Below are 23,626 nucleotides of genomic sequence, written 5' to 3' on the forward strand. Positions count from 1 at the left end.
TCTTAGCTAACTTCCAACGCTCTGATCCTGGGGCCACCACCCAGGACACTTTGGCCCCAACCAAAACTTAGAGTAAGTAGCTGCAGCAGCCCTTAGGGTGTGGTCCACTAGCTGGGGACTGGTCCAATTCAGCCCTGCTGCTGATATGCCCTGTCTCTTTCTGGTGCCCTCACACCCTCTACATGGTACAGCACTACACCAGCTTCATGCACCCAAGGGATTTCCTTACAATGGGAATCCCTGGCTGCCCCTTTAAAGGAGCTTTTTGGTCCCTTTGCACAAAGCAGCTTAGTGGTTGCAAATATTCACTCTGAATCCCAAAGGCTGTTCAGTTTGGCCATGTTTTGATTTGCTGTTTGTGAACATTCAGGGGCACAAGCTTTTGTTCACACTTATCTGTGGTGTCAGTGACCGCCACACACGTACGATATAGGGCACAGACACTGTCTACACTCAGCCTGCAGGGCTAAAAATAGCCATGGAGACATTTCTGTGCGGGCTGGAGGCAGGGCTCTGAAACCCAATGATGGGGGAGGGTCACAGCCTGGCTCCAACCGGAGCGGGAAGGTCTACACTGCTATTTTTAGCCCCACAGCCCAAGCCCCATGAACCCAAGTCAGCTGACCCAGGCTCTGAGACCCAGTGCCAGGGGTTTTCTTTGCAGTGCAGACACACCCACACCCGTAGTTTTGTGGATTCAAGAGTGGGTTATTAATTAAAAAATTGATAATTTTGAAACTGTGTGTTTAGATTTTGACCTTGTTTTAAAAAAATGTACTACAAATTAGCTTCAATTTTGAAATAGTAAGTTCAATTGAATTAATTGCACCTTGAAAAATGTCAGAATCGGACATTCTGACAATTCTGAAACTTTTTTGGAATCACACCTGACCCTTCTCCGCACAAAGTTTCCATTTTGAGGCATCAACATTTTTCAACAGAAAAACTTTTTCTCAAAAAATTCCCAACCAGCTCTACAGATGACCTCAAATGGAGGAGAGCCAGGCCTCTTATGCAGGTCCAACATAGGTAACAGAGAGTACCCTGTATGCAGGGGCAGTAGAAAGACCCACATTTTGGACTGATGGTTATACCCCTGTGTCATCCGTTTCCAGTAAGAAATGAAACAGATGTTAGCACAGAGCCTTACTGGGTTGCACACAAAGTCATGTCTCTTTTCAATGCAAATGTGCCAGAATTAAACCAACTGGCTGAAAACCGGCCTGTGCTTTCCTAAATTAGAGCTTCTACTATATAGTGCTTTTTAAACCCAAGGTTATAACATGCCTGTTCTATCATGTGTTGTAAGATACCTCTTGATGGTCACCCTGCCAACAGATACAGCTGAAACCTCTACCAAGGCTGATCCTGCTGCTGCTCCACTGAGGATCCCAGAGCAACAGTGTGTGGCTTGTCATGCCCATCATGCTGGAAAGAAATCACAAGAAAGCCAATACCTCCATTTCGGTGTGTGTTATTGACTAACAGGGCACCAGCGCACTCCCTGGTCCACAGTGATCAAGGAGTTCACTCTAGCTTAGTCCTCTCTTTGTACAGGTGCCCAGGAGAAGGGCTATAAAATGGATGTTTGGAAACCAGAGAAGGGAGAGTGCTTTGAGGACAAGCCTGGGCTGATGTCACTTATTATGCTTCTGCTATGTCTTTCCACCTCATTATACAGTGTTCATGTGCTCTTTTTGCTTGACACTTTGATATTGTGCATCTCTTATAGGACATATCTTCTTGTATATTTGTTGTTGGAGCTATGACTTCACTACTGTTTTTCATTATCTCCCCTTCTCTGAATACTTTTCTCCTATGCAGCTGTTGAAAGACAAATAAAAAACAAGAAAAATCCAGGACATTTTTGTTCATAGATCATGATGTTTTGTATGAGAGGCCCAAGTGAACCATGCCTTGTTGAATTAACACCAGAGAACAGAGAAAAGTAGAGAACCTTAGTAGCTATTTTTGTTTGTTTTCAAAGAGAAAAAAAGGTCTCACTGCATCTATTGTAATTTGCATACTGTTACCCATAATGCTGAGCACTGAGATGTTGCAAGAAGCCAACTGGAATATACTCTAACCTAATTACTGCATTGTAAACAGTACATTGGAGTAGTAAACCCTCTGCAGCAAATCTTCTATAAGCTTCATTAACACAGCTGGACAAACACTCTGCTCATCAATTAGAAAGTGGAAAGCCAAAGCCTCGCTCCTCTTCCATTGCTGGCACTGTACATCTCTGTACATGAAAACCACCCTGCGCACTGCTGTTGTTTGTGGATCTGGTACAGGAAGTGTGGTTTAGCCGGCAGCTTTCAGAGGAAAGTCATGCTTGGTCAGCAGTGAAGGATGAGCAACTTATTGAGGGGCTAAGGGGATAGGGATATTGGCCTTTGGTTGTGACAATGGAGGCCTGATAGAGCCATGAATACTAAACAGGTAGACGCTCTGTAAGCTACTGCGACAGACAGCTCTGCCAGTTTGCCTCTGCAATTCCAGTCTCCAGTCTCTTCTGAGCAGATACTGCCAATGAAATCAAATGGCGCCACAGTCTTGTGGTGCAGACAAAGGAGCTCTAGGTTTTGGGTTGGAATCAGATCTACCAACTCATTTCCATTTGATGCAAGCCAGACTTGCACCAGAGGCAAACCTTTCCAGAGCTACAAAGAGATACGTGTAGGCTCCTCCCTTGTGTATATAAGAATATTCTAGAGTATTCCCTGCAGTAACTTTCTTGGCAGCCGTAGTACTTGGGCCCATTACTGTAAAACACTCTGATGATTTGATTAGGGATGAACAAATGCATGTTGCCTAGTGTTATACCTTCTTGAATGCTGTGGATTAAAATTGGGAACAGAGCCTGAAGCTCTCCCTAATTCCTGTCTATTTCTTGCACAAGCAGCCCTAAACTGGGAGCACAGATAGGCTCATTTTAAGTATTATGTTCCCATACTAGGCAGCCAGGATGAGAGAGAAGAAGTACAAGTATCTTCACCCCCACAACATGTGATGTGGGCCAGCCAAGAGACCCAGTGGAAGGGAGGGGGTTGTTCTTTCCCCATCCATCAGGGGCTGCATGCTCTGGCTACTGAGGGCAGGTCTAGAATCATATGAAAGAATCCTAGACAACAGAGGTGAGCAGGAGGTTTTGGGCAAACTCAGTATACATCAAGCCACTGGAGTTTCTCCTGCATAACTGAGAGCAGAGCCTGGCCCCATATGCTCTTCAGTACTTTGTCAAGTTAAATAACTCAGCATCAAGGGAGCCTATTTCACACTCCCAGGTGGGATGTTTCAGTCTGGTTTTCCTTTTGCTAACTTTGATCCTACCACTCCTAGCCACTGCCCCTTGGACTTCCTCTTTCCAGTTCAAAGCTAGGTCGATGGAGCTGGAAAACAAATACATTAAATCAGTTAAGCTCCTAGCATGCCTATGTGTACACATTTGCAAGCGTGTTTTGAGATTTTAAACCCGCAAGATCAGAGTCCGGGAACAGAGGCTGACCGGGCAGTTAGCAAATGTGTTTTGTTTTGTTCTGCTAAATTTTGAAAACACAGACCTTTCCAAACTTGCCCCAATAATGCTGTTTTCTTAATGAATGGCAATGGACTCGCTTTTATTTGGTCCCTGATGCATTTACATATAAATTGCTACATAATGGCTCTGCCCTCCTTCTCTTTAGCATTTGATGTTAATGAGCTGGAAGAAAGGTCATCTGCCTGAGATTAATGATGCTTTGGGGCCATAGCAAGAATGCATGTCCCAGAGAGAGAGCTTGGTCACTGCTTCCTTAAAAGCTATTCCATCTCTCCTTCGGGGTTTCAGCACTGGTCACAGCACTGGTCATGCCCTCCCCATTTCATTGCCACGTGAGGAAGACCAGGAGTTGTTCATCCATTCCCATGAGACTGAATTCTCCATTAATATTTCTTAACATTGGCTTGATCTGAGAAGCCAGTTGTCACTCCAGACAGCGCTAGGCGAGAGTTAACACCACACCACCCTTCCTCCCCAAAGAGCCAAATTCAAAAATTGCTGCCGACTACATACAAGTGAAATTAATTTGATGGCTACAACTGAATCCTCCATCTAGAGAGAGGTGGGCAAACTTTTTGGGCCGAGAGCCACATCTGGGTGGGGAAATTGTATGCAGGGCCAGGGCAGGGGGTTGGGGTGCAGGAGGGAGTGTGGGATTTGGGAGGGGGTGCGGTGTGTAGGAATGGGCTCAGGGCAAGGGATTGGGGTAGAGGAGGGGTATATGAGGGGGCTCAGGGAAGGGGTTTGGGGTGTAGGAGGGGGCTCAGGGCAGTGGTGCAGGAGAGATGCGGACTGCGGGAAGGAGCTCAGGGCAGGGGGTTGGGGTGCAGGAGGGGTGCGGCAGGGGTCTCAGAGCAGGGGGATCAGGGCAGGGAGTTGGGGGGCGGGGTGCAGAAGAGGTTCGGGCTCCGGCCCGCCACCGCTTACCTAAAGCAGCTCTGGGGTAGCAGCAGCCGCGCCGCTCCAGGAAGCAACCGGCACCATGTCCCTGCGCGGCCCCTGGGGGAGATGGGGGCAGAAGGCTCCACAAGCTGCCCTTGCCGCGCCACCAGGTACCTCCCCCGAAGCTCCCATTGGCCGCGGTTCCCCATTCCCGGCCAATGGGAGCTGCGGGGGGCAGTGCCTGGAGGCAAGGGCAACACACGGAGCCCTCTGCCCCTGCCCCCCGTCCCGTCCTGGCTGCAGGGACATGGTGCCAGCCGCTTCTGAGATCGGCACGGGACCTGTGGCACCATGAGGGGCAATCCCACAGGCCGGATCCAAAGCCCTGAGGGGCCAGATCCGGCCCACGGGCCATAGTTTGCCCACCCCAATCTAGAACCAGTGAATGTTGCCTAGACTACACAGCCAGCGGTTATGTAATCTTGGAACAGACTCACAGGCTCTTTCTCAGCAAAGGCCCAGGACAGAAGGTCAGTGATGTGATGCAAGCCAGAATTGAGCTGCACTGGAAGTGTTGTAAGTGTGGGGACAGCGGATTGGGAAAGTGGGTTGTTTGGCAAGTCAGGACTGAGAAGCACTGCAAAAGCTACAGCTAGGGAGGAGGGAGTCTGTTTTACCTGATCTTCCAGGTCCAGTTGTCCAGCTGCCAGAAAGGGAGAAGGGAAATTGAATTGAACCACATACAAAAAAACGTTTCTTGTACCTATACTTGGTGTTTGATTGGGATTCTCTTCCTGTGGGTGGCATTCACCCCTGTGCAGAGAACCAGCCCAACCCAATGCTGCAGTTAAGTCCTCAGAATACTTCATTAGTGGGATTTAAAATGTTGCATAGATCTTTGTGCTGGCCTGCTGCATGGGGTGAATTGCACCCTGGGTGAGCAGGAAGTTCCAGACCGCTCTATTTTTATCAAACTGACCTTGATAAATTGGAGAATTGGTCTGAGATTGACATGATGAAACTCAGTAAACTGCAAAGTACAGCACTTTGAAAGGAAAAATCAAACGCACAACTACAAAATGAGGACTGACTGGCTAGGCAACAGTATTGCAGAGAAGGATCTGGGGGTTATAGTGGATCATAAATTAAATATGAGCCACCAATGTGATGCAGTTGCAAAAAAAACGGGGGGGGGCGTGCTAATATTCTTGTATTAACAGGAGTGTTGTATATGAGACAAGGGAGGTAATTGTCCCACTCTACCTGGCACTAGTGAGGCTTCAGATGGAGTGCCATGTCCAGTTTGGGCCAACACACTTTAAGAAAGTTGTGGACAAACTAGAGAGCAACACAAATGTAAAAGGTTTGAAAAACCTGACCTGTGAGGAAAGGTTAAAAAAACTGGGTGCATTTAGACTTGAATAAAGAAGACTGAGCGGGGACCTGATAGCAGTCTTCAAATACGTTATGGGCTGTTATAAAGAGGACAGGGATCCATTGTTCTCTACGTCCACTGAAGGTAGGACAAGAACTAATGGACTTAATTTGCAGCGAGGAAGATGTTGGTTTGATATCAGGAAAAACTTTCTAACTGTAAGAATAGATAAGCTCTGGAACAGGTTTCCAAGGGAGGTTGTGGAATCCCCATCACTGGAGGTTTTAAAGAAGAGGTTGGAGAAACACCTGCTGGAGATGATCTAGGTATACTTGGTCCTGCTTCAGCATGAGGGAGGGGGCGTGGGGTGGAGTAGATGACCTCTAAGGTTCCTTCCAGCCCTACATTTCTGTGAATGACCCCCATGCCTAGCTACCTAAAGATTCCTCAGGGTTTCAACTGTAGGCTCATACTTCTTCCACCCACAGAGCTGTCTCAGACAGGCTGACCCATGAGAATAACTTGAGTGTGAAGCAGGCTGGCAGTAGAGGATGGTGAATTAGAAAAGGGACAGGTGGTTTGGCTGGGTTCCCTCCATGAAGGACTCATGGGTTGAATTTTACTTTTCACTTCAAGGCAGCAAAAAAGAGCTGATCAAGGGTAGAAAGCACATCTGCCCTCTGTGAAAGAGCCTGTTGCAAATGATTGGCTCTGCCCTGCTACTCTCAGGGAATACTTCCAGCATATGTGAGAGAAATCTCTGGCTGCTGAGCTTCTTCCACAGAGAGCTGTGCCAGAGTGTGTGTGTGTGTGTGTGTGTGTGTGTGTGTGTGTGTGTGTGTGTGTTGGTGGGGGAGGGGGCAGACAGGGGCCGAGTGATCAGGACTAAAATCTGTATAAGAAACGGGGCAGCAAGCAAAAGTAATCAGCTGATCACTGTTCCGCAACCAGGTCCCAGAGACTTAGAAAAGCACAGAACTGACCTAATTTCTGTGATTTCACTGGGATGCGCTTGTCGTCTCTGGAACAGGATAAGGTTTCCTTTGATCAGAGGAGTCTTCTGGTAAAATAAGCCTTTATCCATAAAGAATTAATGCAAAGAGGAAGGGAGTTGGGGGGTGGGAGAGAGAAGCAGAAGGAAGGATGGGAAAGTCCTGTGTGAAAGGGCATGGAGTGAAATTCCATTAAGAGGGATATGCTTTGACGTGATAAAGCCAGAAAGCCTGTGACACTCCAGAATTGCTGCAATGCCTCTCTGACAAATAAACAAGGAAAACCAGAGCTTCTGCCTGGGACCAGGGCTGCTAAATGCTTTCCAGGGAAAGAACAGCAACTCCCTCCTATCCTGCCTCTTCAAAAGCAGGGGCTCCCTTCTCACGTGGTTTCTCTGTTTGCCAAAAACATGCATGGACTAGATTGTAGACAAGGCACTGGACAGTGAGTTAGGAAAGCTGGGTGCCAGTTTTGACATGGGATCCCTGTGTGGCTTTGAGCAAGTTCCATTTTCGTGCCTCAGTTTCCCCATCCATTATGTGGGGATAATAATAATGATTCGGGCTGGTCAGACATTTAAACTTTTGTCAGTGAAATATGCCATTTACATCTATATCAAAACTTTTAAAAAGTGTGTCAATTTTGGGGTTTTTAAACAAAATTTCATCAATGGAGCATTTTGATAATGCTGACACACGCCTGTTGACATTTCAGAATATAATGTTTTGATTTTTTGTTTCAAAACAGCTGTTCGAAGTGAAATCCATTGTTTTCTATAGAAAAAACCCTTTTAAAAGGGCACAATCAGAATGAAATGTTTTGAATTTATGTAAATGAAACGTATCAATTGACCCCCCCCCCATTTTTTTTTTGTTTCATTTTGCATGAAATTTTGAATGTTTTTGTTGTGGAGAGGCATGGGACATGGCCACAAAGACACAGAGGTCAACTAAATGTGGGTGAGAAATGAAAAGAGATAGGGACAGAGGTGAGATCAGATGTACAACAACAGAGAACCAGAAAAGGACACCACACAGTGAGTTGTGCTATATGGCCAGCTCTGAAGACCAAAGTTCTCTATCTATCCACAGAAGGGTGGCCTCTAATGCGACTGTACACATCGGCCTCAGCCCTCAGAGAGGCACGCAGACAGTTGAATCCGTACGCCTCATTCATGCTTTGGACAACAAAGGGGGAGGCAATTGAGTACATGCCAACACATGGGGTTTGTGACACAGTTGGCTGTACAATGAGATGAATCATCACCCTAGCAGCTGAAATAGAGACCATGCATGGTCAGATCGTTTCCAAACAGTCAGATTCCTGCATCCATAAAACATTAGCAGAGACATCTGCCCCTTGGCAGAGAATAAAAGGAGTCAGATGTGAATCTTAAGAGCACTAACATGCATGGCTTATAGTCCGACAGCATATAGGGTTTTTCAAACAACAGTGAGGAGAAACAACTGGTGATAGAAAGAACATGCTGGCCATATAACACCAAGGGGGGTATTCAGCCTCACTGGGAATGGGATCCACTATGAAACTCTTGGATTTTAGTTTTCATTTAATAATCTCAAGTAGAACTAGCACTTTGTGGTAAATGGCTTCCCTTCCTTTAACCAGGAAGACACAACCCCAAAAAGATGTTTCCAATAATGATCTAAAGCTACAGTCCAGGAGTTGAAAAAAAAAAAAGAATAATAAAAAAGCACAAGCTACAGCCCTATTTCAAAGTTCTTTGCAGAGAGAGAAATCTCTCAGAGGCTTTAAGGTGGTGGTATTTTGGCCCACTTTTGGGCAGAATGTTCTTAGAAATCTATCAGGAGAAGCAGCAAAGGAGGGGATGTCTTCCTTTTCCCCATATTTTGGCTGTTTGCAAAGGCCACACACTGGCTTATTGAATGTGATCATATCTCCCTCAAGCAGCTGGCCCCCAAAAGGAAGACAGCCTGCCACTGGTACTGACTGATAAAGATGGTTCCCCTCTTGCTCACGAGGTAAGGGTTAAGTATCAGAGGGGTAGCCGTGTTAGTCTGGATCTGTAACAGCAGCAAAGAGTCCTGTGGCTCACAAGGTAAGGATTGTTGCTTTTGATGCTGAAGGTTCCGGGTTTGGATCCCCGTGGCATCTGTACATATACAGCTACCATTTGTTATTCAAGGTAAGGACTGGATTCTCCATTAGGAGTTATCACCTTGATCAAATCCAGAATTCACCTCTACTTGTATATCCAGATTCTGGGAAACCTGATATGCAAGCTGCGATGTGCTCATCTCTGGAACTGTATACGGCTTCTTTTGATAAAAGGAATCTTCTGGTAAAGTAAGTCTTTGTCCATAAAGAATTAATGCAAAGAGGAAGGGAACTGGGGGTGGGGGAGAGAAGCAGAAGGAAGGATGGGAAAGTCCTGTGTGAAAGGTCATGGAGAGCTATCCCATTAAGAGGGATACGCTTTGAAGTGACAGAGCCAGAAGGCCTATGACCCTCCAGAAGTACAGAAATGACAAACAAGCAAGGAAAACCAGAGCTTCTGCCTGGGATCAGGGTTGGCAAATGCCTCCACTCAAGCTATATGGTCCTACTCATGACTCGAGCTGGTCAAGAAAGGATTTTGTTTTTCCTTTGAAAATTTTCCACAACAAACTGTTGTTTCATTTTTCTTGAAAATTTTCAATCTAAAATTTTTGGTTTATCGTAAAAAAAAACACACAAAAAATATGTTTGTTGGCAACCAAGTGCTGAAAACAAACGAACAAAAAAGATGTGTCTTCTGCTTGCTGAAAATAATTTGTTTTCCAGTTTTTTTATGAAAACCTGAACACTTCTGATGAAAATGGAACAATTTAAAGTAGAATAAAATAGAAGTTCTACCCAGACACTTCAATCCCAAAATGCACAGCAACCACTGATAATCCAGGGATGGACTTCTCTAGAGAAGAGACTGCCCATCACGTCATGGTTTGGTCACAAGAACAAACCTTTAGACAGACTAAATCCATTTCACTTGCCACCAGAAGCTCAGATTCGAACTCATGGAAAGAAAAAATAGCTAACACTGCGCATTCAGGGTCTGCCAACAGCTGAATAACCCAACCCTTGGGATTCAGGTAAATCCAAATACAGATGGACATGCTGTTTTTGTATTTATTCCTATGTTTTTCATGGGCCAAAATAGCGGAAGATCACATTGTTTTATATTCCCACAGGTGCTGTTACGCCATGAGAAGACAAGATGATGTTATTTCCGCTCCACAGATTATACCTTTAGGTAATAAAAATGCCCATGGAAATGAGAAAAACAGAGTCTTATGTTTTCCAAAGTGACGAGTGCTTTGGGGTGCCTCAGTTGTTGGATGCCTGACTTGAGAAAGGCCTCTCTAAAGTCTCTCAAGCTGGGCACCCAACAATCGAGATAGGACAAATCCTAGATCCCTCCTCGCTGTAGCACAGCGGATCACCTGTCACTGTTCCCTCATCCAAGGGACACTTCACTGGCATTAGAAATGACTGACCATGGAAGCAAGGTGAAAGAGGCACCTATGCTCACAGAAATCAACTGCACAATATGCTAAGTTGTACCATGCAAACCTCAAAGATTGGGATGATTAGGTAAAGCAGCAAAGTAGTAAAGCAGTTGCTTACCTAGAATTTGATCTAACTAGCCACACATATTGGGACTGCAAAAGGGGCAGGGATGCAGGGGAAAGAGGTCAGACTTTTCCCGGAGATACCAACTCCTCCCTAGTTTCATCTCAGTTGCAAATACCACAAGAACAAGAAATACCAATTTCCCAATGACATTTTGGCACTTTCATTTCCAGGCCTGGCTAGGACCTGACATACACACCATGAATCATTGCTAATATGGTGGGACAGTCTTTATATTTTACCAAAATACCATTTTCCTGACCCCCTTCTCTGTGTGTCTCTGGACAATTCTCTTTCTTCAATTCATATCTATGGAATCAAAATCTCTATTTTCCTATGCTGTATTAGTAGTGTTAAATCCTTGCATTTGTGTCTGTTTTACCTCCCAAACATCCGCATTTATAGCTTTCAAACATAGCTATGACCTGGAATTGCAGAGCAATTACAGAGGCAAGTACGAAAGGTTCAGAATAATGCACTGACCCATGGTACTAGCTAGGTTCCCAGTGTGTAAGCTAAATAACAAGGGAACAGGGCCATTCGCAAAGGGCAGATAAAACATTTTCACACAGCCTGGCTCTATCCCATCCTTCCCCCATATTCCAAATCTGCAGAACAGTAACTACAGATACTCCAGGAGAATCAAAAAAAGGAGCAGTGGCTTAACTCTCCCAGTAAGGGAGAGGTAAAAGCAAGGTTGTGGTGGTGAAGTTAGATCCCCATTAAGGTTCTTGATCCTGCTGGAGCATTTCAGAGAGTTGGGCTGCTCTGTTTTTTATCCCTGCAGGACTCCAAAGCAACCGAACGGAATGTTCCCAAAAGGCATCCCTGTCGAGAGACTCTGTAAACAATAAATCATTACTGTGCGAAGTGAGAAATATTACAGAAATTACTAGCAATTTAGTATAATTTAGAGGACAACCTTGTCCAAGGAGACGATTAATCATTTCACAGAACAAAAGGGAGGTAAACAGACTGAACAATAGATTCCCAATGCCAGCAAGAATGTTAAGTTTCTCTTTTTATTGTTAGTAACATAATATTGTCAAAAAAGTAGCTGCCTAAAAAGAAAGGGAAGGAAAGTTTTTGCCCAGCCCGATGGATGTTCCTACCATTCTTCTGTTACTTGATCAGGTGGTTTCATTGGGAATACGGTGACTTCATTTATAGACAACCCCAGGGAGTGCTGCTACAGCAGCCAGGATCTGGTTGTATTGTGGAAAAATTCCAGCTGCCCCACAGCTCACAACCACCATTTTACCATCCCCAAGGGCAACAATGCTACATTTCTCTACAGCAATCACCCTAAACCAAAGATTATTTCAGTGTTTTGATGACATTTGAGGCTGTTCCTATTCAGCACTAGAGTATAATCTAGATTATAAATTTTGCAGAAAGGAACTAACTTTTCCTACATGTTTGTGCAGGGTTCAGCTCAATGGAACCCCAATCCCAATTCGGGGTAGGGGGCACTGAATGGTACTGCAATATAAATAATAAGAATAATTGAATATTCTTTATAAGGGAGTTTTCTTGAGTTTGTTGATTTAATTTTTAGTAGAGCTGGTTGGGAATTTTTCAACAAACATTTTCCTGTAGAAAAAAAGGTTGATTCCATGAAATCAAAACCGTTCACAGGCAAGTGTTGGTTTGACAAATTTCTCAACTTGAAAAAATGTTGAAAAAAAGTTTTGTAATTGCTGAAACATCCTGTTTGGACATCTTCTAAACAAAAAATGCCGATTTCCTGGTTCAAAACAAATTTTCATTTCAAAATTGGAGCTAAATTATACTCAAAAAAATTAAGTGGTCCAAGTCAAAAAGAAACATCTCAAAGTGATCAAATCAAAATGCTTTGATGGACATGCTCAGGGTTTAGCAGATTGCCATATTTGGGGTCGGGAAGGAATTTTCCTCCAGGGCAGATTGGAAGAGGCCCTGGAGGTTTTTCACCTTCCTCTGTAGCATGGGGCCCGGGTCACTTGCTGGAGGATTCTCTGCTCCTTGAAGTCCTTAAACCACGATTTGAGGACTTCAATAGCTCAGACATAGGTGAGTGGTTTTTCACAGGAGTGGGTAGGTGAGATTCTGTGGCCTGCATTGTGCAGGAGGTCAGACTAGATGATCATAATGGTCCCTTCAGACCTTAGTATCTATGAATCTATGAATCTATGAACTGATTTTTTTAAAAACAGTTTGTCGGTTTGCAAAAGTTTTCAAGATTTCATCCTTTAGTCCCAATTTTGGACAGCAAAAAGGTTGTAATCTCAAATATTTTCTTGGGATGGGAAAACCATTTCCCACTCAGCTGTAATTTTTAGGCAAAGGGGTGTCATCTAATCATCTGAGCACATGACTGACATGCAGAAATTTCCGCGTTCTAAAGGTGGCTCTGAAACTCACTTCCTGTAGCCCTGGACAAAACACTCAAACTCTCTGCTCAAGATTCCCCATCTATAAAAATAGCGATAACATTCAGGGCTGGTCTACAGACAGTTTTTGTGCTGATTTAACTACACCAGTTTAGAAACGGACATAATTAAATGGGTACAACCCCCTAGTGTAGACACAATTATCCCACTCTGAAGATTCTTACATCGATATAGCGTATTTTGACATAGTTTCAGTAGTTTTGATGTAGTTAAATCAGTACAAAAAGTGTGTGTAGACCAGCCGTACTCTGCAGGGGTGCTGAACGGATTAGCTCATGGCTTCATCATGCCATGAAGACTGAAAAGTGCTCTCTGTGTAGGCGCTAAGCAGAAGAATACAAAAGTGAATTATGAATGTGTTTGTGAATGCAAGAGTTGAGTTCAGTTTGCTGTTACTTGTGGGGTCAGGTTATTCATTGTTTGAAAGTATTTAAAAGGCTGTTGGGTAGACAGGAAAATGTTCTCAAGTCCCAGAAGTTTCACAAATTTAGCACAATTGATTCATCTGAAAATTCGTATGTGGCAGGATTATCTATTATTTGCTACACATCATGCTGTTCCCCTGCTTAAAAAAATTTCAGTCATCCAATCATGGAACAGAAGATCTACCACGTGACTTGGGTGGTCACTCACACACCATAAAAAGGAAATAGTCAAATTGAACACGGGCTGAAATGTGTTTGCACAGAAACTATTCACCAAATAATAGATACCTTTTGCAAAAATCAAGATCCATTTGCCAATAAAAAAGGGGTTAATTTGCAACACATTTTCCCAGTGAATAATTCAATCAATCAGTTCTAGCTGCTGTTGAACTTTTCACAGTTGATGCCTGATGCTGTGGAAATGTCAGATTCACAGTCCTAGGGACAGAAGTGCCTGATTTAGCCACAGATCAGCATGAGCTTCCTCCAATTGCCCTCCACTGTGCCTCAAACCTGACCTACAAAGTGCACCTGTAGGGCGACAGGGTACTTCAGTCTCCCTTTGCCTAGTCCATCTAAAGATTGCCAGCCAGGGGGCCAAACAGTACCAACTGTGATTCCAACTGTGAAACCAGTACCAACTGGTTTCTGTGATGGACATCAGTCCACTAAGAATTGGACCAAGCATACAAAAGACACCAAACAGATGCACAATGGGAGGGAACAACTTGCTTAATCCCAGCCTAGGCTACCTCTGTGTCCCCCATTTATTACCAGTTTTCTGAGCCATGAGCCATCCAGCCCCCATAGCTGTCAGCAGCAGGCTTTTCTATGCTGTGCTTCACTGAATGAATCCAGACTCCTTCCACCCCTTGCACCTACAGAGAGACAACAACTCTTTGCAATAATTGATGGACACAATTCACAGCAATTAGTATTTCAGCAGCAGGCAGTTAACCCTCAGGGCAAAGTGTGAATTGTCCCTATTTAGCTTCCCTTGCATGGCCATGAATTCAGAGTAGGTATTTTAGCAGTGTTCTCTCTCTCTCTCTCTCTCTTCGCCATGAGCATAGCCCTCATAACCCACAGCCTGCTCTGCTCCTCAGCTATGAGGAGATGCTCAGAGGATCTCTCTGCAGCACCAGCAGCCACCCCATCAAAAGCCCCATCTTGCTGGAAAATTCCCCACTGCAGTTCACTGCCTTGTACGGGAGGGACCTGTGGGTCTGGATCCTCTTGTATTTTTCCTGACTGCTCTGTAGAATAGAGATGGGACATAAGCACTAGGTGTTAACATGAGACGCCTTCACAGCCCCAGCCTCTCTGTCTTCAGCATTCAAGTTTGATATTCAGAAAAACAATTATATTTGTTCTTTACGAGCCCAGTGAATGACACTGGTAGCACATGCTCACAATGGAGGAAGAAAGCAGCTGGATAGATATAATTATGTTACTAACTTAGGCACACATACAACCAAGGGCTTTTCATTCACAAAAGCACAGCCACGGGCTGCAGACCTCTTCAACTATGCCCTGGACTTGGGCCAGTATGCAGGGCTGCCAACATGTGAAGCAGAAGGTTTCAAGAAGATTTAAGAGCCCCCACAAAGGCTCTTGTTCTACCTACTGCAGGGGTTCTCACCTGCCCCAGCGTTCCCCTGGGCATTAGAAATATAGCAAAGACTCTTAAGAGAATTATAGCTACTGCACAGACGAACGAATGCCACAGGTAATCCTGCAGGGGGCAAGCACTTCAGGGGGATCATAAATACCACAGGGATGCCTACAGAATATCCAACAGCCATAGGAACACCTAAATCAGTGGTTCCCAAACTTGTTCCGCCGCTTGTGCGGGGAAAGCCCCTGGTGGGCTGGGCCAGGCCGGTTTGTTTACCTGCCGCGTCCGCAGGTTCGGCCGATCGTGGCTCCCAGTGGCCGCGGTTCGCTGCTCCAGGCCAATGGGAGCTGCTGGAAGTGGTGGCCAGTACGTCCCTTGGACCGTGCCGCTTCCAGCAGCTCCCATTGGCCTGGAGCAGCGAACCGCGGCCACTAGGAGCCGCGATCGGCCAAACCTGTGGACGCAGCAGGTAAACAAACCGGCCCGGCCCGGCCCACCAGGGGCTTTCCCTGCACAAGCAGCGGAACAAGATTGGGAACCACTGACCTAAAGAGATCATTAAATGCCGCTGTTGCAAAATTATAGTATGTGCAATTGGAGAGGAAGGAGTGGGAATCAAGACTTGGGTTCAATTCCCATCTCCTCCAGACACTTCCTATGGGACCTTTGGAATGTCTACATGACATTCTGATTAAAACGTTAGCACTATTCAATATCGACAGAGCACTGGTTAGATGGAATAAGACCTGGCTAACTGACAGAAGTCGTTGTCAATGGAGAATCACCATTGAGTGAGGGTGTTTCTAGTGGGGTTCCATAGGATCCGTACTAGGTCTGATGCTATTCAACATTTTCATCAAAGATCTGGGAGTAAACATCAAGTCACTGCTGGAAAAATACACAGATGACACAAAGATTGACTGAGTGGTAAATAATAAGGAGGACGGGGCAGTGATACACAGTGATCTGGATCGCTTGGTAAGCTGGGTCCATTTATACAAAATGTGTTTTAATACAGCCAAAGGCAAAGTTGTACATCTAGGAAAAAGGAATGCAGGCCATGTCTATAGACTAGGGGCCTGTATCTTGCAAAGCAGTGGCTCTGCAAAGGATTTAAGATTCACAGTGGACAAGCAACTCAGCATGAGCAACCAGTGCAATGCTGTGGGAACATGGCTAATGTGATCGGTGGATGTATAAACAGGGGAGTAATGAGGTACAGGGAGGCGATTTTACCTCTGTATACAGCATTGGGGAGACAGATACTGGAATACTATGTACAGTTCTAGTAACCACATTTTTATAAGGGTGTCGAAAAAATGGAGAGGGCGCAGAAAAGGAACACAAAAATAATTTGATGGCTGGTGAAATTCCCTTACTGTGGGAGACTTAAACAGCTTGATCTGTTTAATTTATCAAAAAGAAGATTGAGGTGTGATTTAATTACAGTGTATAAATACCTTCATGATCAGAAGATACCAAGTATTACACCAATGGTTCTCAACCTATTTATCATTGTGGATCACATATGCGGCCCAAAGAGCGTTACTTGGGCTGCAGGTTGAGAACCACAGTGCCCCCCACCTAACTCCCCCCTCCCCCAACCCCTATGCCCAGCACCCTCCTCCCAGAGACCCCTCCGTAGAGTGGGGCCAGAAGCGGAGAGTTGGATGCGGGGTTGGGGGCAGGGACCCTGACCCCGGATCCTGCTGCATGGGGCTAGGGAAAAGCCAGGACCCCAACCCCAGACTGTGCCTGCAGCCCAGACCCCACCAGCAGCCTGGACCCTGGAGCCTGCTGCATGGAGCTGGCGGCTGCTGGCAGATGGCAGGGAAGCCAGGAGCCTGTGCCCTTTAGCACACAGCTGAGCTGGGCCACAGCTGTGTGCTAATTGGGTCGCATGTGGCCCATGGGCCCGGGTGGAGAACCGCTGTACTACAGGGATCTTTAATCTAGCTGAGGAAGGCAGAACAAAAACCAATAACTGAAAGCTGAAGCCAGACATATTTAAATTAGAAATTAGCCCTTCCCCCACCTTAAAAACAAAAAAATCAGTGAGGGTGATTAACCATTGGCACAAACTGTACAGGGCAGTGGTGGATTCTCCATCTCTTGCTGACTTCAAATCAAGATTGATATCTTCCAGAAAGTCATCCGGAGAGATAAGATGGGCGAGGTAATATCTTTTACTGGACAGACTTCTGTTGGTGAGAGACACAAGCTCTGGAGCGCTTCCTCAGGCCTCTGTTGCTCAAAAGCTCATCCCTTTGACCACCAGAAGTTGCTCTAACAAAAGATATTACCTCATTCACCTTGGCTCTCTGAAATCCTGGGACCAACACGGCTACAACAACACTGCAAACAATTTCTGGAACATAACATAAGAACGGCCATACTGGGTCAGACCAAAGTATCTAGCCCAGTATCCTGTCTTCTGACAGTGGCCTATGCAAGGTGGCCCAGAGGGAATGAACAAAACAGTAATCAACAAGTGATCCATCTCCTGTTGCCCATTCCCAGCTTCTGGCACACAGAGGCTATATGCTTTAGCCAAACACCCATTATGCTTTTGTGAAACACAAGTTATTGGGCTCAGTAAGGAGTTAACTGAGTGAAATTTAATGGCCTGCGATGTACAGGAGATCAGACAAAATGGTCTAGTGGTTGGTCCCTTCTGGCCTTAAATGCTACGAATCTATGAAAAAAAATCACCCAGCTCCTGTGTGCTTCCATTCCCCATCTGTACAATGGGGATAATAGCACTGCCCTGCCTCCCCAAAGGTGTTGTGAGGATAAACACATTGAAGATGGTGAGGTGCTCGGACACTACAGTAAGAGGGCTACATAAGTACTTAAGGCAGACAGATGGATGAACTGTTGCAATGCCATCCATAACAACTGTTCACATGCCAAGATTACAAAATAAAACTTGGAGAAACCTGAGGAAATTTTCAGACAAAAACTTGAGTGAGACTAAAGTTGTAGAACATGAGTTAATTACTAACAAATCATCTTATTAGAACTGTATTGGCATTTAAAAATATACTTGGAAATTTGGAGATTCTCAGTTAAGTGTTTGAAAAACCAAACCAAACATCCAGAAGTTGATAACTTCCCACACACAATACTAACTCTGCCCTTTCCACAAATTCCTGCCCAGACTAGGCCCATATCCTTGGAACACCGTCGTCCTATACACCATATGCTACATTTCCCATGCCCACATACCCACGCTCTAATATTCCATACTGAATACACAAATCTCTGAACTACACTCATATTGCAGAGGAGACACATAACAAGCCCCAAACCCTCAACTGTTTCACCCACCCTTTATCAGCCAGCTACTCCAGACAGAAATACCAACTGTTCCAATCTCTCATATTTCAATACAGTGCAAAGGCCTGACCCCACCCTGTCCTACATTTCCACTACAGCGAGAATATTGTGGTCTGCTCATATCTGCCCTTCTCTATACAGTTTTCAGGCAACCATCACTACCTTTCATTCCATGACAAGAAGCTGCATGGTCAAATCAGAAGTCAGGACAGGAGAACCAGTACAACGTCAGATCCACTATGCCCATCATCTGCATATAAGGAATACAAAAACTAACTACTTAGTCTTATTCATGGGAGTCATAGACATACATATCCACATACAGCCAGATATCCACCTTGAGCCTGTCCTCTGGCCAAATAATGATCACAGAGTCCCACAGTATTCAACACAAACTTCATGAGCTATGATTGTCCCTCCTGTACACAGCAGATACAAGGGAAACACAAGAACATGAGCAGATATTGTGATAATTCTTAGAATGATGCTATGTCACTGGACAGTACTCATGGCAATGGGGTTCAGTGCAGAGCTAAGGTTCTTGTGAATTTCCAGACATTCATACATTTGAGTTTATTTTTGTGCTTAAAGTCTCCAAACTTTCCAAACATTTATTTTAAATAACTACATATTCTAATAAGGGTTTCCCTCCCCTTTCCTCCCTCCCTCCCCTCGGAGTAGTTGATCTGTCTTTACAATCTTAATTCTCTCCTAATCAAAAACTTTTTGTCTGGGAATAATAAATTATGTCTTCAACAGATTGAGTTCTAAACAATATTGCCAGATTATAATATGCTCCAACAGCTGTCTTTAGCCTCATCTGTTCTGAACGTATTAGCAATGCAGCACAATGATGGGAAGCCCGCTGCTTGAGATATTCAAAACTAGAGCATGCAATGCATTGGTTGCATACACAGTAGGGAATAAATGTGCATTGGGCAAGAGGCATGGACACAGTAAACTAGCTGGTTTGTTCCACACACAGCAGGCCTCAAATGGGGCGGGGCAGGGGGTTAACAAGGGCAATGCTCCTTCCTTTCTGCCTTTTCCCTTTATGAAGGGCCAGATCATGCAACCTTTGCTCAAGGAGAATAGCATCTTACTCCATGCACTGCGCATTTAAAACAGTGCAACTGCTCCGGGAGGAAGGTGCTACCTGATATGAATAAGGGTGGCAGGATCTGGCCCTAAACTAACAGTTTTGTTTTCAGAAGGGGAACCAAATGGGGCTAGACCCTGGGGCTGCTCTAGCACATGCTGGTGATCAGTTAGAGCCCCCAGACAGCCCAAGAACAGAAGAGATTTAAAGGTGACAAAGCTCAGGACAGCACAACAGAAGATCAGGGCTCCCGTGAGGTGACACTAGGCAGCACAGGATGTGTTAGGCAAGCTAGCCAAACCTCAGACAGCCCCTTGTTTGGCAAGGCATTGGACTGACTGACCACCGAGGGCACGACAGCTCCCCCACCCCTGCACACACAATCTCTTGCTGTGGCATGGTCTGCATTATGTCACATACAAGAGAGGCTGTCATTACTGGGAAGCCATAATTGCACGATTACCTGTTTCCATTTCAGAGCCTCTTCCCCGCAGAATGAGAGGCTGATGGAGCAGCACAATGCTCTTGGCTCAAATGTGTCACTCAGACTCCATCTTATTGCCACTACCCCTGTCAAGGTTCCTTCCCCACTCTGAACCCTAGGGTACAGATGTGGGGACCTGCATGAAAGACCCCCTACGCTTATTCTTACCAGCTTAGGTTAAAAGCTTCTCCAAGGCACAAACTTTGCCTTGTCCTTGAACCGTATGCTGCCACCACCAAGCATTTTAAACAAAGAACAGGGAAAGAGCCCACTTGGAGACGTTTTCCCCAAAAATATCCCCCCAAGCCCTACACCCCCTTTCCTGGGGAAAGCTTGGTAAGAATCCTCACCAATTTGTACAGGTGAACACAGACCCAAACCCTTGGATCTTAAGAACAATGAAAAATCAATCAGGTTCTTAAAAGAAGAATTTTAATTAAAGAAAAGGTAAAAGAATCACCTCTGTAAAATCAGGATGGTAACTACCTTACAGGGTAATCAGATTCAAAACATAGAGAATCCCTCTAGGCAAAACCTTAAGTTACAAAAGACACAAAACAGGAATCTATATTCCATCCAGCACAGCTTATTTTACCAGCCATTAAACAAAAGAAAGTCTAACGCATTTTCTAGCAAGATTACCTATAGACTACTTACTAACTTTACAGGAGTTGTAAGTCTGCATTCCTGATCTGTTCCCGGCAAAAGCATCACACGGACAGAGAGTCCTTTGTTCCCCCCAACCTCCAGATTTGAAAGAATCTTGTCCCCTCATTGGCCATTTTGGGTCAGGTGCCAGCGGGGTTACCTTAGCTTCTTAACCCTTTACAGATGAAAGGTTTTTGCCTCTGGCCAGGAGGGATTTTATAGCACTGTATACAGAAAGGTGGTTACCCTTCCCTTTATATTTATGACAACCCCCCTCTGATCTTTCCCTTTTCACAGCTCCCGTTTACAGCCATTCAGTCACTCGCCCTCCCCCACACTCCACTCTTCTCTTAGCTCTCTGTCATGGATCCTGCAAATAACTGATCTTCATTGTCTACCCTCCTGTCTTTTCCTGGCAATGGATTTTAGACACTCGCCCACCTCCTATCCCAGACCTGCCAACTCTGTCTGCTTCCCTGGCCAATGAGTCCTTGTCCACATTAAGGGTATGTCTACACAGCAATTAGACACCCACAGTCAGCATGTGCCGGCTGATGTGGGCTCATGGAGCTCAGGCGGTGGGGCTGTTTTATTGCTGTGTAGACTTCCAGGCTCGGGCTGGAGCCCAGGCTGTAGGACCCTGAGAGGTGGGAGGGTCCCAGAGCTCAGACTGCAGCCCACGCCTGGAAGTCTGCACTACAATGAAACAGTTCAAGCGCCACAAGCCTGTCAGCTGGCACGGACCAGCCACGGGTTTGTCTTTGCAGTGTAGACAGACCCTAAGAGGCTCAGGTGCAAGGTTGACCACCTGGCTGCTGATAGTGCCTCAGAAAATCCCCCTTCATGCTCCTGGAATAGCACTTGGCATTGCAGTAGTGTTTATGTGCTTGATGTATTGTACGGACATTAATTTCCCCTCACAACTGCCCATGAGCTGCGTGGGTGGGTGGCATTATCCCCATGTGACAAAAAGAGGAGGGGACTTGCCTGGGGTCATACAGGGAGTCAGCAGCAGAGCCAGGATTAGAATGTGGGACCTCCCACCTCTGTACTCATTCCAGACCAGACTGCATTCCTGCCAAGCGGAGACAGCGCCCAGAGAAGCCATAAGGCTCACTGAAATCTGGGACGGGACATGATGGGAGTGTTTAGTCAGTTCTGCATAGCTCACTAGCCAGAGGGGAGGTGCTCAGTAAAGCTGCAGTTTTAAAGGTCCTCAGTGGCCTGGAGTCAACCCTGGTTGTCTCAGATGTACTGGTAAAAGCTCAGCAAGATGCGACTGGTTGAGACCAAGAGACTGAGCTATTAGTTCTAGTGAGGTAGATTCAGGGTCCAGAGGGGACTCCTGTATTCACTCTCCCTGTGCCTCATGGAAGTGGCACCCTCTGGCTCAGTGGGAAAGCTGAGGGGAGACACCTGGCCCTCATTTCTCCTGCTGGCTAGCACATAGGAGAAGTGTTTGCTCTCTTAGGAGGCCTGGAAGTGCACCTGTTGTTTCTTCTTACTGCAGGACCAATGCCACCTTCATAGCCACTGAAAGGAGAAAGGCGAAGGGCCCCGGAATGAAGGAGCGAGGGCAAGCCGGAGCACTTGATACCACCTTTGATGTCCTCTGGACGCCATAGCAGGTTTACCAGCTTAGCTTAGACAATCAAAGGGCTTCCCGTGCATTTTGGATCTAAGAGTGTCTTGCACTGTGTCTCACTCACGGTGCAGTATCGCATCTGGCTGCGCAAAGCTCTATAATATAGTGACAGAGACATCTCAGACAGGAGTGGGTTGAGTCTGAGGGGACCACTGAGACTAACTTTGCAGGGGAACTCCCAGATCCTACAGATCCCTCTGGTGTGGGCCTTTCAGCCCAACATACAGGAGCATTCAGATGGGGGTCAAGTAAATCACTGGAGATCCCACTCTGGGGCTGGAGGCCCAGTACTACCACACAAAGAAAGGCACAGCAGATTAGACATCTCTCAGGAAAAGCCATGACAGTGAGAGACACATGGAGGGTGCAGGGGACTGAGGCCGCCTGGTTTACCCTGGCTTGCAACAAAGCCATACATGGTCATTTTTTGTTCTGTGTTGGAAGAGAAAGGAAATGGAACAATCACCAGATGAAAACAAAATAATAAGCTACTTAAAGCCATTGTTGGTGCCATTAAGAAAACTGCCTTCATCTGTCCTCATCACTGTCACTTCTTGGGATATGCTGGCAGCCACTGAAACTAAGGTCTGACTTCAGTGAGAATTTCTGCTCATTGCAGCAACCTGGGTGGCTCCAATTAGGGCCTGATTGCTGCTTTCACTGTTGCAGAGAGGGTGTTAAAGGGCCAGGTACAGAAATATGTGTCTGCCTGAAGCAGCGAGGCTCCAGAGACCAGCACGAGGAGGGCATAATGGGGTGTCAGTGTTCAGAGAAGAGAGGATACAATTTCTCAGGTGAATCCTTCTATATAAATGCTCCCTCCCAAAGGCTGGGTAACTCAGCCTGAGGACTGGCAATGGTGAGCAGTAGCAGAGCCTTCCACCTCTAGCCCACCATCAGTAGTGACTGCAGGCTGTTGCCAGCTGATGGCTGTGGGGTGTCCTGCATGAAAGGGATGTAGCAGGCTCAGTCCAGCTCCCAGCAGATGGTGTCCACCTCCCAACGGGCACCCTTGTTCACAATCTCAGCCGAGGAGCCAGGGCTGAGCAGAGGCATGAAGAATGAACCCGCTCGTCCCACGAGGAGATCTTTCCAGGTCAGGACTGAGGCATCCTGCAGCAGTAGCGTAGCCAGAGGGGGAGCGGCCGCTCCCCCTCTGACCACATGTGGCGCCTTTTTAATTTATAGGTGACTTTTTTAATTTTTACTCACCCAACGGCGCTCCGGGTCTTCGGCGGCGGGGGCCTTCACGCGCTCCGGCGGCCTTCACGCGCTCCGGCTCCTCGGCGGCATTTCGGCAATGGGGGCTGTCAGTGCCGCCGAGGACCCGGAGCGCCGCCCGGTGAGTACAAGCGGGTGCCACATTTTTTTTATGTCCACTGCCCCTGTTAACTCCACCTAGCTACGCCACTGTCTGGCAGCGTACGGTGGGGAAACCTACCCTGCTGAGGCCTACGGTCAGCGTGCTCTATGGACTTTAGTCTCTAGAGC

The sequence above is a fragment of the Chelonia mydas genome, chromosome 13, assembly GCF_015237465.2.
Source record: "Chelonia mydas isolate rCheMyd1 chromosome 13, rCheMyd1.pri.v2, whole genome shotgun sequence".
Lineage (NCBI taxonomy): Eukaryota > Metazoa > Chordata > Testudines > Cheloniidae > Chelonia > Chelonia mydas.